At 35.1% G+C, this 13077-nt stretch overlaps 1 long non-coding RNA gene across 1 annotated transcript in view; it reads left to right on the forward strand.

Moving 5' to 3' along the window:
• LOC116468377 (uncharacterized) overlaps positions 1-11735 on the forward strand; it is an 87513-nt gene extending 75778 nt beyond the window's left edge. Inside the window, exon 5 of the long non-coding RNA XR_004248037.2 lies at positions 10062-11735. This is a non-coding gene — a long non-coding RNA (uncharacterized LOC116468377). The remainder of the gene's footprint in view (positions 1-10061) is intronic.
• Positions 11736-13077: the final 1342 nt, after the last annotated feature.

Below are 13077 nucleotides of genomic sequence, written 5' to 3' on the forward strand. Positions count from 1 at the left end.
TTCACTAAGATAGACAACATTCTGTATCCTAAAACACACTTTCCCAAATTTAAAAGAATCGAAATCATACAACATATTTTCTCAGACCGCAATGGAATTAAACTAGAAATGAAAATAACAATACTAGTTAATGGTAAGAATGAAGCGCAACAGTAACTCTCATTCATTGTTGGTAGGAATGGAAAATGATACAGCCACTTCAAAGACAATTTGGCTGTTTTTTAAAAAACAACATACTCTAACCACATAACCCAGCAATCACACTCCAAGGTATTTACTTAATTAGTTAAAAAAATTATGTCTACATAAAAGTTTATAAAAACTTTATTTACAATCTCCCCAAACTGAAAACAACCAAGATATCTTTCAATAAGTGAATGGATAAACAAACTGTGATTCATGAATAAAATAAAATATTACTTACAAATAGAAAGAAGTGAGCTGTCAAGTCACAAATGACATATATAAATTTTTTAACTTTTATTTTAAGTTTATGTACATGTGCAGGTTTGTTACATAGGTAAATTTACGTGACAGGGGTTTGTCATATAGATTATTTCATTACCAAGGTACTAAACCTCATATCCATTAGTTATTTTTCCTGATCTTCTCCTTCCCAACCTCTACCCTCCCATAGGCCCCAGTGTGTGTTGTTCCCCTCTATGTGTTCATGTGTTCTCATCATGTATCTCTCACTTATAAGTGAGAACATGTGGTATCTGGTTTTTTGTTCCTGTGTTAGCTTGCTAAGGATAATAGCCTCCAGCTCCAACCACGTCCCTGCAAAGGACATGATCTTGTTCTTTTTTGACATATGTGAATCTTAAATGCATATTGTAAGTGAAAGAAGCCAGTATGAAAAGGCAACTTATTGTATGACTCCAATTAAGTCACATTCTGAAAAGAGCAAAACTATAGAGACAGTAAAAAATTAGTGGTTGCAAGTGATTATTTGGTGGGAGAGAAGGGAAGGATGAATAATTAAAGCACACAGGATTTTACAGCGGTGCAAATGCTTAGTGTGATGTATCCACCATTACAGTGTAGTATTCTATACTGTATTATCCAGTATTCTATACAGTATTATACTATACTGTAATTATACTGTACAATATTATACTATGCAGTATTATATCTGGTCAGAATATTATACAATACAGAAATTATATAATATTATACTATACAGTATTATATCTGGTATAGAATACTACACTGTAATGGTGGATACCATCACACAATGCATTTGTCAAAATCCAAAGTAGTTTACAGCACAAAGAGTGAACCCTGATGTATGCAAAGGTGAAAATGAATTTTGGAGGTTTGGGGAACCCAGGATAGAATGCAGAATGTGATAACCACCTAATTGTATTCTAAACATATGAAACAACCTTACTGAAGGGAGTGGGGGAAAGGGTGCCTACCTAAGTAGCTTTGGAAATGAGAAAAGTCAGTAGGGCTGAAGGCACAAGAAACTAAGGTACAGGTTAATAATTCTGATGCCACTGTTCACATATACTGAAAGTAAGCAACTAACCAAGTGGATGGTGTATGATGTGAGCCAGGTTACTCCACACCGTAATGGGAGTCTAAAGCTAAGCAAGGGTAGGAGGCTGCAGTGATGTGTGTTGCCAGAGTGGAGAACATCAGAATGAACTCATGTGTAGCTTAATATGGATACAGATAGTTACATACACAATATTTATAAATCTATATATGTTCATATACATGCCTTAGCTTATACACATGTAGTTCCTTGATCTGGTCAGTTGACAGGGCCTAAAATCAATGACACTCCAGTATCAACAAGCACATCAAGCTCTTGATCTTGGTTTCTAACATTCTCCAATAAAAGGGGAAAATGTCATTATGAAGAAATGATTTCAGACTACAACAAAAAATATATAAGATAATCCTGGAGCATCTTACAGTGCTAGAAAATAAGGAATTTTTTTTAAAGCCCCACAAACCCATAATTATGGGAGTATGTTAAAGTGAGACAGGACCAACTGAAAGAGCTCTCAATGACCAACGCTGGAACAATTTGAGCAACAAAATAAAGTTGTATTGGTTTATAACCTGGACTATAAAATAAATATTAATGGACTCACACAGACACGAATAAATAAATAAATTAGTGGATAGAAGAAGCAAATCTCTTACTTTGAAGAATTCCAAATTATTTATGTAGTTACTGTCCCTCAAGGAGGTGGAGCATAACGCCCCACTCATTAGGTGCACAGTGACTGAATTTTCTTCATTCCATTATGAAAAGGAGGAAAAAAGATTAAACTTTAAAACGGAAAAAGCTGTCAAGCTTACCTCAGCCAGGCGGTGAACATCAAGAGTGGTAAACCGGCCGGGCGCGGGTGGCTCACGCCTGTGATCCCAGCACTTCGGGAGGCTGAGACGGGCGGATGACGAGGTCAGGAGATCAAGAGTATCCTGGCTAACACGGTGAAACCCCGTTTCTACTAAAAAAATACAAAAAAATTGGCCAGGCGCGGTGGCGGGCGCCTGTACTCCCAGCTACTCGGCAGGCTGAGGCAGGAGAATGGCGGGAACCCGGGAGGCGGAGCTTGCAGTGAGCCGAGATCGCGCCACTGCACTCCAGCCTGGGCGACAGAGCGAGACTCCGTCTCAAAAAAAAAAAAAAAACAAACAAAAACAAAAAGAGTGGTAAATTATGTTGATAGCACATAACCACAATACGATGTGATGAGGATGGCATTCTATCTCTGGGTCATCCTCCAAAGAATCTGTAACTCCAGTGTAATTAGAAAAACATCAAAGAAGTCCAATGGAGTAACATGTGTAAAATGCCAAAAAACAAGGTAAATCCAAGAAACTGTCACAGCTAACACAAGCCTAAAGAGGTAGATGGTTGAATGCAAAGTAGCATCCTGGATGGGATCCTGAAACAGAACCAGGACATTTGGTAAAATCTAAGGCTATATAAAGTATGGACTTCGGTTAATAGTAATGTATCAGTATTGGTTCATTAATTGTAACAAAGGTACCATCTGTTCACTAATGTAAGGTGCTAATTTAACAATAGGGGAAACTTGCTTTGTGGGTATATGGGCACTCTATCTGCCAATTTTTCTATAAATATAAAACAAAACTAAATTAACTAAAATAAACAGTAAACCAAATAAAAATACACTAAAAATCTCATAAGGATAAATTTTAAAATAAACTCAAAAACCCTAGTGACTAAAATGGAGTTTAATTTGAAGTATTTTACCCTATGGAGAGCTCAATGTTTAATCCAAGGAAAAAATTTTTATTGTGCAGTTTCAAGCAGCAGTAGGCAATTTCATGTTTGTATGGTGATGATCATGTCATGTCATAGTCCTCAGCATTTGTCATTAACAAGCAATTCAGCAAGATACTCTGGGTAATGCCTTTTGCAATGTCAGAGCATATCAGTTGAAGTGTATCTCTTTGCCAATTAGCATTCTAGGGTTGCAATAACAGGATGAAAAAAAAATGTGCTAAAATTGATACCCACAATAACAGGATTAAATATCAACATTTATTTTTTCAATACATTTCACATATATTAGAAAAATTGTAAATATTTTATATTAAAAATACTTTTGTATTATATACTAGAAGGAAAACCAAAAAATATAAAATTGATATAAAATTTTGGATTCATTTTCTTCTGTGGGGTTAGAAATTGTAGTTTGTGTGTTGCCCATATTGAGCTGGCTCCAATGTCTAAGAACTACACTATCGCTAATTGTTGTAAATCATGTTTGCACAATTTAAGTAAAACATCTTTTAAAGGTAGAAAAATCAATTTATTGCCCTGCAAAGGGCAATAAATGACTTCTGCATTGAGGATAAAGTACTGAAATTGCTCATGCTACTCTGGTGACTCAAATTAAGCTGTTGGTCTTTGCTACACTGGCAGGTGTTACCCTGAGCTACTGCCATGAATGTATTTAAAAATCTACTAAAATAAAGCAACAGCTACTCTTATGTCCTAAACATGTTCTTTTGAAAAATAAGGGTGGGGGGAGGGGGAGGGATAGCATTAGGAGATATACCTAATGTTAAATGATGAGTTAATAGGTGCAGCACACCAACATGGCACATGTATACATATGTAACTAACCTGCACTTTGTGCACATGTACCCTAAAACTTCAAGTAAAATAAAAATAATAATAATAATAAAAAGAAAAAAATAAAAATACTTTCAGTCAAAAAAAAAGAAAAATAAAGACTTCTCTCTTTTTTCTTGCATTGTTTTTGATGAGACATATGCGATTATTCTGATCTTTATTCCTCTGTATATAAGGATTTTTTTCTCCAGTTGCTATTAAGATTTTTTTATCATAAGTTTTAAAAAATAATTTGATTATAAAGTACTTTGGTATGGTTTTCTTCAAATGTCTTGTGCTTGGAGTGCATTGAACTTCTTGAATCTAAGTGCTTATAGTTTTCTTAAAAAAATTTTTTTGAACATCTTTAAGCCATTAGTTCTTCAAATATTTTTACTGTGTTTTAGGGAACCTTAACATTGGGCTGCTTGAAATTGTACAAATCATTAATGTTCTTTTATATTTTTATTAGTTTCAGTTTGGATAGTTTCTATTACTATGCCTTCAAATTCATTAGTTTTCTCTGATATCTAATCTACCACTAATTCCGTCCAGAGCACTGTTTATTTCAGATTTTGTAGTTTTCACCCTTAGATGTCCAATTTGTGCCTTTTTAAAATCACCATCAATAATACTGTTATAATTACTGTTTTAATGTCATTGTTAGCTAGTTCTAATATTTGTGTCAGTTCTGGATTAGTTTTAATTGGCTTTTCTCCTCATTATGGATTATCTTTTCCTGCATCTTTGTATGCCTCTTACTCTTTGATTGGATGCAAGATATTGTGAATATTACTTTGTTCAATGCAAGATATTTTTGTATTCTTATAAACAATTGGTTACTAAGAAATAGTTTGGTACATCCAGGTCTTTCTTTTAAGAATTTTAAAAAGAAGATTTAGAGTCTACTAAATGTAGGAGCAGGTCAGCATTCAGCATAGGGATAATCATTTCCCATTACTGAAGCACCCGATGTGCCACGAATTATGTTTTTCCAGACTGGGTGACGGAAACAGGAACTGTTCTTGGTCTATGTGAACACTGAACATTGCTCTCTGCAATCCTCTGGGATGATTCTACCCATCCATGAGGAGTCTCCTCATACATGTGCACTGACTGGTACTCTGCTGAATATTTGAGGAGGACCCTTCAAGGTCTCTGGAGTTTTTTCTCTGTGTAGCTCTCTTTTTGCCAATATTCTCTCTGACAAAATCTAGCCACTTTGTTTTCCTCACATTTTTATCTCTGTCTTCTCAGAGAGTTGACAGGTTTTACCCAAGGTTACTCTCCATGCACCATGGTTTCCCCAAACAATTAAGGCACTACACTGGGGAAATCAGAGCACATCTCACTTGCTTCTCATCTCTCCGGGTTTATTGCCCTTAGTTACCAGATATCTAGTGTCTTAAAAATGGTTTTATCATATATTTTGTCTGTTTTAGTTGTTTCAGGCATGAATAGGTTCCATTTGTTCCCTCCTACTCTATCTCATTTGATAGCAAAACACTTATCCCCTTTTCAGGATACAAATTGATAACCTTATACCACTTTATACATCAATATGTCAACTTACAATGAGTCAATCCTAGGTTTTACGATATGTATACTTTGTGTGCACACCACGTAGACTGTGGATCTCCCCATTCGCTTTTCTGCTACCGGCTGGGTGTTTCCATCAAACAAATGAAAGGTAGCCCTTACTTGCAAAACTCTAAGAACTCTTATTTTAATAAGTATCAAGTGTTAACATATGGGAATTTAATGAAAGCTTAAAGGTTATATTGGATTGCAGTATGTTTTCCAATTTTATGATAGGAAAATTGACGTTTCTTCCATTAATTTTTGTGAAACAAATTCTATCAGGTAAATCAAACCTCAAAATTTAAAGAAAAAAATGGGGAATAAGAAATTAGGTCATGCCACGGTAGCTGTAAATTGTGGGAGAAAAATATCCTGATTGCTCAGCTCAAGTTTGAGCTTTAAATCTTTTACTAGCTTCTTAGCTTTGCCTGTGAAGTGCTGAGTCCTGGCAGGTGGCTCACCACAGGGACTAATCTGGGAACATTCAATTGCACAGAGAGCTACTAATCCCTGGAGGTTAATGGTGCAGACTGAACTGATTGTCTGGCATTACCCACAGCCCTAGGAAGCATTGTTGGGGACCCAGGACCAACTCAACAGGATGGAGATGGGATTGGAGGTATTGTCACCAGCCTGAAGCCCCAGAGGCATGCATAAAGTTAGAATGGGTTGCTAAACTTGTCTTTAAAAACTGGAAAACAACCTTACATGATCGATTATCTTTCAACTATTTCAATAATAAGATTAACTAAAAAGCAGGCTACATAAGTATGGAAGAAATAAATAATCTACTAGAGCAATTATACTGTAAAAATTTCTCCCAAAGTGAGGAGAGTAAACTAGCTTGAAACTGTTAAGTAGCCTTCTTTGTTTCTCTTGCTATGTGGGAAATTCCTTGCAACCAACAATGATGGAAATTTATTTGATGCCTCATATTTTTTCTCATGAAATTTCAGGAGCATTTTGTATTCTGCAGTATAATTTTTCTGTATGTGCTTTAATATAAAAAGTATGTCTTCAATTACTTACTATTAAATTACTTAACTTGCCCTACTTCCAAATCATTAGATAAAATTGTAACTCCAGGAAGATGTGGTGCATTTATCTCATGGCATCCTGCACCAGCACACAACCACATCCCCTTAGGTGCATGCATAATCTAATCTGAGAAGATCTTTATGAGAATAAAGTGCATCAGGTCTAGGAAATACTCTTCTTTGTGCTTTGTGAGGGCAGTCTTAAGCCTAATCTTTAATAAAGGTGCACAAAAAATATTTTTCAACTCTCTGACTGATTAAATTTTGTTCATTGATTTTTGAACTTTAAAGTTCTACTCACAAATCTCAATCTTATGTTTCAAAATAACAAGTAAAATACCAGCAGTATAATCTTTATTTATACTCTACTTAGACGTGTGTGTGTTTGTGCATAGTCAAAGAAACATATTCAATGTATGTGTATTTCCTTAAAGAAAATTGCCACAGATAAACTACAGGGGTATTTGCTTTGTTTCATTTTTATTTTTTGTTAAGTGTCTCTCTCTTTATCTTAGAAACTGTGAATATACATACAAGTTTCTGTAATATTTGTTGAAAGTCATTAAGGTTGCTTTAGTTAAGCAGATATCTATTTATTTTTCTGTGTAAGACAGAACCAAATGAGAACCCTAGTGTCTCTGCAGCTGGTTCACTAGTTGAAAAGCTTTTTTTCATCCTTATTGGAGAAGTCGGATGAGTTTTTTTTTTCTCTTGATAACTCTCCTGTCTAGACACACTGCTCTATTCTTTTTTTCCTCCCCTCAAGCAGGATGGGAATGATTTTGTTTTTGTCTCTGATCATATTCCCCATCCCACAGTCATGCACCTGTAATGCCCTGCTCTGAGTTCCCGCTTCCCTGATCCCTGCAAACTATTCCAAGCTCAGCCTTGCACCTCCTCTGGACTCTCCCGTCCACACATGTCAATGGCTGTTTCCCTTGTGTGAATCTCTATAGGAATTTTTGTTTGCAATTTTCATTTGACATTTTTACACTTATCAGATTGTATGTTGTATATTTAATAATTCTTTTGTGAATGTATATTCAATCTCTCCAACTAAGCTAATGAGTTCCTTGGGAGAAGTTGTCTATGTCTTGAATGGATTCCTTCGCTATCAGTTTTTAGTGACAATGCACAAAATAGGTATTGATAAATATTTGAATAATAAATTTTATAGTTTTACTATACATTTTCACTTTGACAGGGGCTATGATGGCTGAGATTCAGCATCTGCTTCTACGTGTTCATGCTAAATGGGAACTATTGACTAGAAAATATGTCATAAATTGCAGACACGAAATGAGTTCTTTAAAAAAATACTAGTTTTCAATTTTTTGTAGAGACAAGGTCTTGTCATGTTGCACAGGCTGGTCTCAAACTCCTAGACTCAAACAATCCTCCTGCCTTGGCCTCCCAAAGTGCTGGGATTATAGGCCTGAGCCACTGCTCCAGCCTATAATTTTTTTTTTAAATCAGTCGAAGCAATTTTATATGATTTAGGCAGCTGTTTTTAAAAGCCACACAAAACTTTTATTTTTTTCTGACCTTGAAAGAGCATGAATATATACAAAAATATAAGTAGGACATTTTATTGTTGAATTAAATTAATCTGTATACAGCCAAAAGTAAATTTAACTTTTAAATCTTTAATAATTCCTCAGTGAGTAGCCTGGGGAAAAGTCATTTAAAAGAAGTTATTTGATCCCATGTTATATTTTCTTACATTGATTTAGTATAAGAAGTTTAGCCAGACAAGGATTCCAATGTAAAGAAAGTTTGCAGGAGTACGGTTCTCCTGGATGTTTATATTATTTAAATGTTAATTTCTCTCCCAGTGCATGACTTGGCTGCTGACATCATTCAACTATGTCAACATGTGTAGATTTTTTTAGGAGGTTTTTGGAGGGGTTTTCTATAGGTCTTTATGCTTTCTCAGTACGAAACTCTAAGCATGCCATAAATTCAGGTTGCTGTGTCTTAGCACAGAGGGAGAACACCAGCATGAGTACTTAGAAGCATTTAAAAATATATCCCTTTCCCCTCTGTCTTTGTCACATATCTTCTCTTTAGCACTATCCCTTAGAAATCAAGTTTTTAAAATAAAACTATCCAGACAGTGTGGAAAAAAAGAGAAAGCAGGTTAAAAAAATACAAGGCCAAAGTATGATGAGAAAAAGAAGCAGGTTATTTGAGAAAATTATTGAGAGGAGTGATGGGAAAGGAAGAGGCAGAAACACAAAGAATTTTGTGGGAGTTAGGAGTCAAGGTCTGAATACTGAAATTACTTTGGAGAAAATGGATAGAAGACTGGGTCAAATAAATATAGAAATTAAATTTTTTTTGAAGAGAGGTTTACTACCAATTTTTTTTTTGAAGAGAAGATCACTTGGTATCTTTCAGACTTGATGAAATTTCCAAGCTAACATCTTTATGAGAACCACAAGACAGGAATAAGAGAGAGGCTATGTGGCAATTTGTTTGTTTTTGTTTCAACTGCTTCTATGAAACGTGGGATGAGAAAAACTCTCCTGTTTGGATGCCAGGATACGAGTAATATGTATTATCTTAACTTTTATAGCAGTAATTTCAAAGAAGATGAAGCCAAGGGATTAAGAAAAAAAAAATGAGACATACAATAGATACTTGGGAGAACGATTTTAAACTTGCAAAAACAGTAATGTCATCTTATTTTTCTGTTGCTGGTTAATTTTGTCTGTGAAGCTTATGAAAGACAAACTGTCCACAGAAAATTCAATCCCTGTTGGACAGTTCTGGTTTTGCAGGGAAACAGTAAAAAATTGAAGCAAAAGCAGAACAAAAAGAATAACCAAATCTAAAATGTCATTAACCTTCCTTCTTGGGTCTCATGAAGGAATTTTTCCTCCTTTTCTCAGCTTCTTATTAAAGGTCTGGGAGGTTGCAAAAGTTCCACCTTATGGTGGTTCTTGCAGTTTGTAATTTCTTTGTTGACAGTGAAATTTTATCTTATTTCTTATTTACAGAATAAAAGAAGTATTTGTCATGAGTTGGACTTGTCTTTATTTGCAGAGATTTTCTCCTAACCATATATTAGTCAAGACTCTGGCTGTAAATAAGAGAAACCAGTCTGAGCTATCTTAGGCAAAAAAGGAGAATTTATTGTATATAAATGCAGAGGTAACTCACATAACTCAAGAACAGAAATGCAAGTGGATCTCAATAGATGATTATAACTAGGAGCAGGAAAGGGATCAGGAATCTCTGTTTATTGCCTCTAGTTTCCTCTATATATCCTTTTATCTTCTTTCCATTTAAACATTCACCTTCTATCTGTATGCCCATGTTCATTGCAGCATTGATCACAATAGCCAAGAAATGAAGCAATCCAGTATCCATCGACAAATGGATGGATAAAGAAAATGTGGTACATACATACAATGGAATATTAAATGGTCTTAACAATGAAAGACACCCTGACACATGCTACAACATGAAGGGACTTTGAAGACATTATGTTAAAAGCAATAAGCAAATCACAATAGACAAATACTATGTGACATATAATTCCACTTATATCAGGTACTTAGAGTAGTCACATTCATAAAGACAGAAAGTAGAATGGTGGTTTCTCAGAGGAGGGGAAAGAGAGACTAGGGACCTATTGTTTAATTTGCAAAATCAAAAGAGTTTTGAAGATTGGTTGCATAACATTGTGAATATATGAACACTACTGAACTATATGCTTTAAAATGGTTAAATTAGTAATAAACTATATGCTTAAAAATGGTTAAGATAGTAAATTCTGTTATTTTACCGATGTTTTTTTCTCATTCAAGTTTTATTTTAGAATCAAGGGGAACATACACAGGTTTGTTATGAAAGTATATTGTTTGATGCTGAGGTTTGAGGTATGATTGAACCTGTCACCCCATTAGTCAGCATAATACTGAATAGGTAGTTCTTCAGCCTTCACCGCAGTTTTTTTAAAAGTACACAAACAATTGTAGGTATTTAATTTGTTACTGTGCACATGAATATACTAAACAGGAAAAGGTCACTAAGCTGTGGATATACACATTGTTTACAGTTCAATGAGAATTGGCCTCTGTTGGCTAGCAATAAATGTCAAACTGTTCAACATTGATTAATCATGAAGGAATATTGCTTAACAAAGAATAAAATATCTTTCTGAGGTTACAAGCAACAACTAGCTTTCTCTGACTTACTGGTTGACATGACGCAAAATGCTTTCCCATCCTCAGCATCTGACTTATATGATAGTCTAGTCACTTACAAAGATGACAACTGTAATAGTCCGCTTTCATGCTGCTGATGAAGACATACCTGAGACTGGCCTATTTACAAAAGAAAGAGGTTTATTGGACTTACAGTTCCATGTGGCTGGAGAAGCCTCACAATGGCAGAAGGACAAGATTTCAGGCACATCTCACATGGTGGAAGACAAGAGAAGAGAGCTTGTGTAGGGAAACTCCCGTTTTTAAAACCATCAGATCTCTTGAGACTTATTCACTATCATGAGAGCAGCATGGAAAAGACCTGCTCCCATGATTCAGTTACCTCCCACTGGGTCCCTCTCACAACACGTGGAAATTCAAGATGATATTTGAGTGGGGACGCAGCCAAACCATATCAACAACAGTCTTCCAAATACTAGGTAAAGAAAATCTGACCCAGTTTGTTAAGGTGTGTTTACTCCTTTATCTTACCTTATTGGAGGTAAGACAAAAGATAGGTAAGATCTTACCTTAAGATCAGGAAGGGTGGTTCATATAATACCAGTATAGCTTCCAGTTGGTTTACCCTTGTGGATCTGAGGGAAGAAATAAGAATGTCTGCCCCATAAGAAGCTAGGAGACAGATTTTGGAGTCCCTGAGTCCCTGACTTGATTACAAGACCCAGAGAGAACTGTGGGAATCCCTGAGATGGCAGCCTCATCATAAACGGTGACTGCTAGAGATAACAAGGGGGAGAAGCCTTGGTGAGCATCCTGGACCATTTTGGTTCCAAAGAAAGAAAAAGGACCTAATGAACAAAACGAATGATGAGAGCAGAAAGCTGAAAACCTGGTCTAGTTCTCACTAGATAGATGTAAATGAAAGCGGAGGCCAGCGATGAGAATTCCAACATCAGACACATGTCGGGGAGAATTCCAACATCAGACACATGTGGGGAGGTCAGAACTGAAAAGAAATTCTAGAACTAAAGAGCAAGAAGTTGAAGAGTTTGAGATAAATTGTGTCAATAAACCCAGATCAAATTCTGTCTGTTTAAAATAGCACCATGAATCACCCTAGCACATTTAAAGGGTATTGGCTCAAATCACTGCTTCTATTTGTTAGCTGCCAATTTGGTCAAAAACAATTTGCCTAAAACCAAACTAGTAAAAAATAATAAAACATGACTATTCTTCTGTAATTGGTTATTCTTGTATTATTAATGTGGAAATAATGTGGAAGGTGTTTAGAATTGTAATGGTTTGTTTTTACCTTTTTCACGATTTAGAAGATTTTTCTCCAGTTTTTTAAACTTCTGTTTTCAATTTATGATGCATTTTCATCCCATTATGTTTGCTTTTCTGATTTAGCAATACTTTTATGATTTTGTACCAAATTGCTCAAATCAACCTAGTCTAAATCTGTTTTAATTAGTCATTTGCTCTTTTGTAACAATTGTATGTTCCAAGGAATCTGCAGAATTAAAGACGTGATGTGGCAAAAGATGATTCTGAAGAATAAAGTTACTGGATATGGTTGAAGTTGTGTTCATCACCACATTGACTTAGAACATTCTGCATTTATCATTTCAATCATGAAGGCTTTCAACTATCAAGTTAATGTAGTGATTAACTGGATCAGAAAAGCTAGCATATATTTCTTTTCCCAGCTTTCTTCAGTGAAGGTACCAGGGGCCCAGAGCCAACTGCTATCAAGAGTTTTACCCACGAAACATTTATTCATTGTTAGGTCAACAAATTTTAGCCTAAGCTTATAGCTGTCTGAGAAGCTACACTGAGACTTTACATGTTTTTCATTACAGCTTCAATCTGACAGCAACCTTGAGTAGTAAAAATGCTGCTCTGTAAAATTTGCTGAAATACATAAGAAATGTGCAACCAAAATGGAACACAAAATAGGATTAAGTAAATGAAGTTAACATCACTGGCTGAAAATGAATCTAAACATTTTAAAAAGTGAAATTACATAGTAAGAAGTATAACTTATAAAAATATGGATAAAATTCTAAGAATTATAACAAATTTCAAAATTATAAGATAATGTTAACTGGCAGTTGGAAACATTGATTTTTAGAATAATTAACTTTAAGACAAATGAGCAGAACAGACATAA

This window comes from Hylobates moloch, unplaced genomic scaffold, assembly GCF_009828535.3.
Source record: "Hylobates moloch isolate HMO894 unplaced genomic scaffold, HMol_V3 SCAFFOLD_5, whole genome shotgun sequence".
Classification (NCBI taxonomy): domain Eukaryota; kingdom Metazoa; phylum Chordata; class Mammalia; order Primates; family Hylobatidae; genus Hylobates; species Hylobates moloch.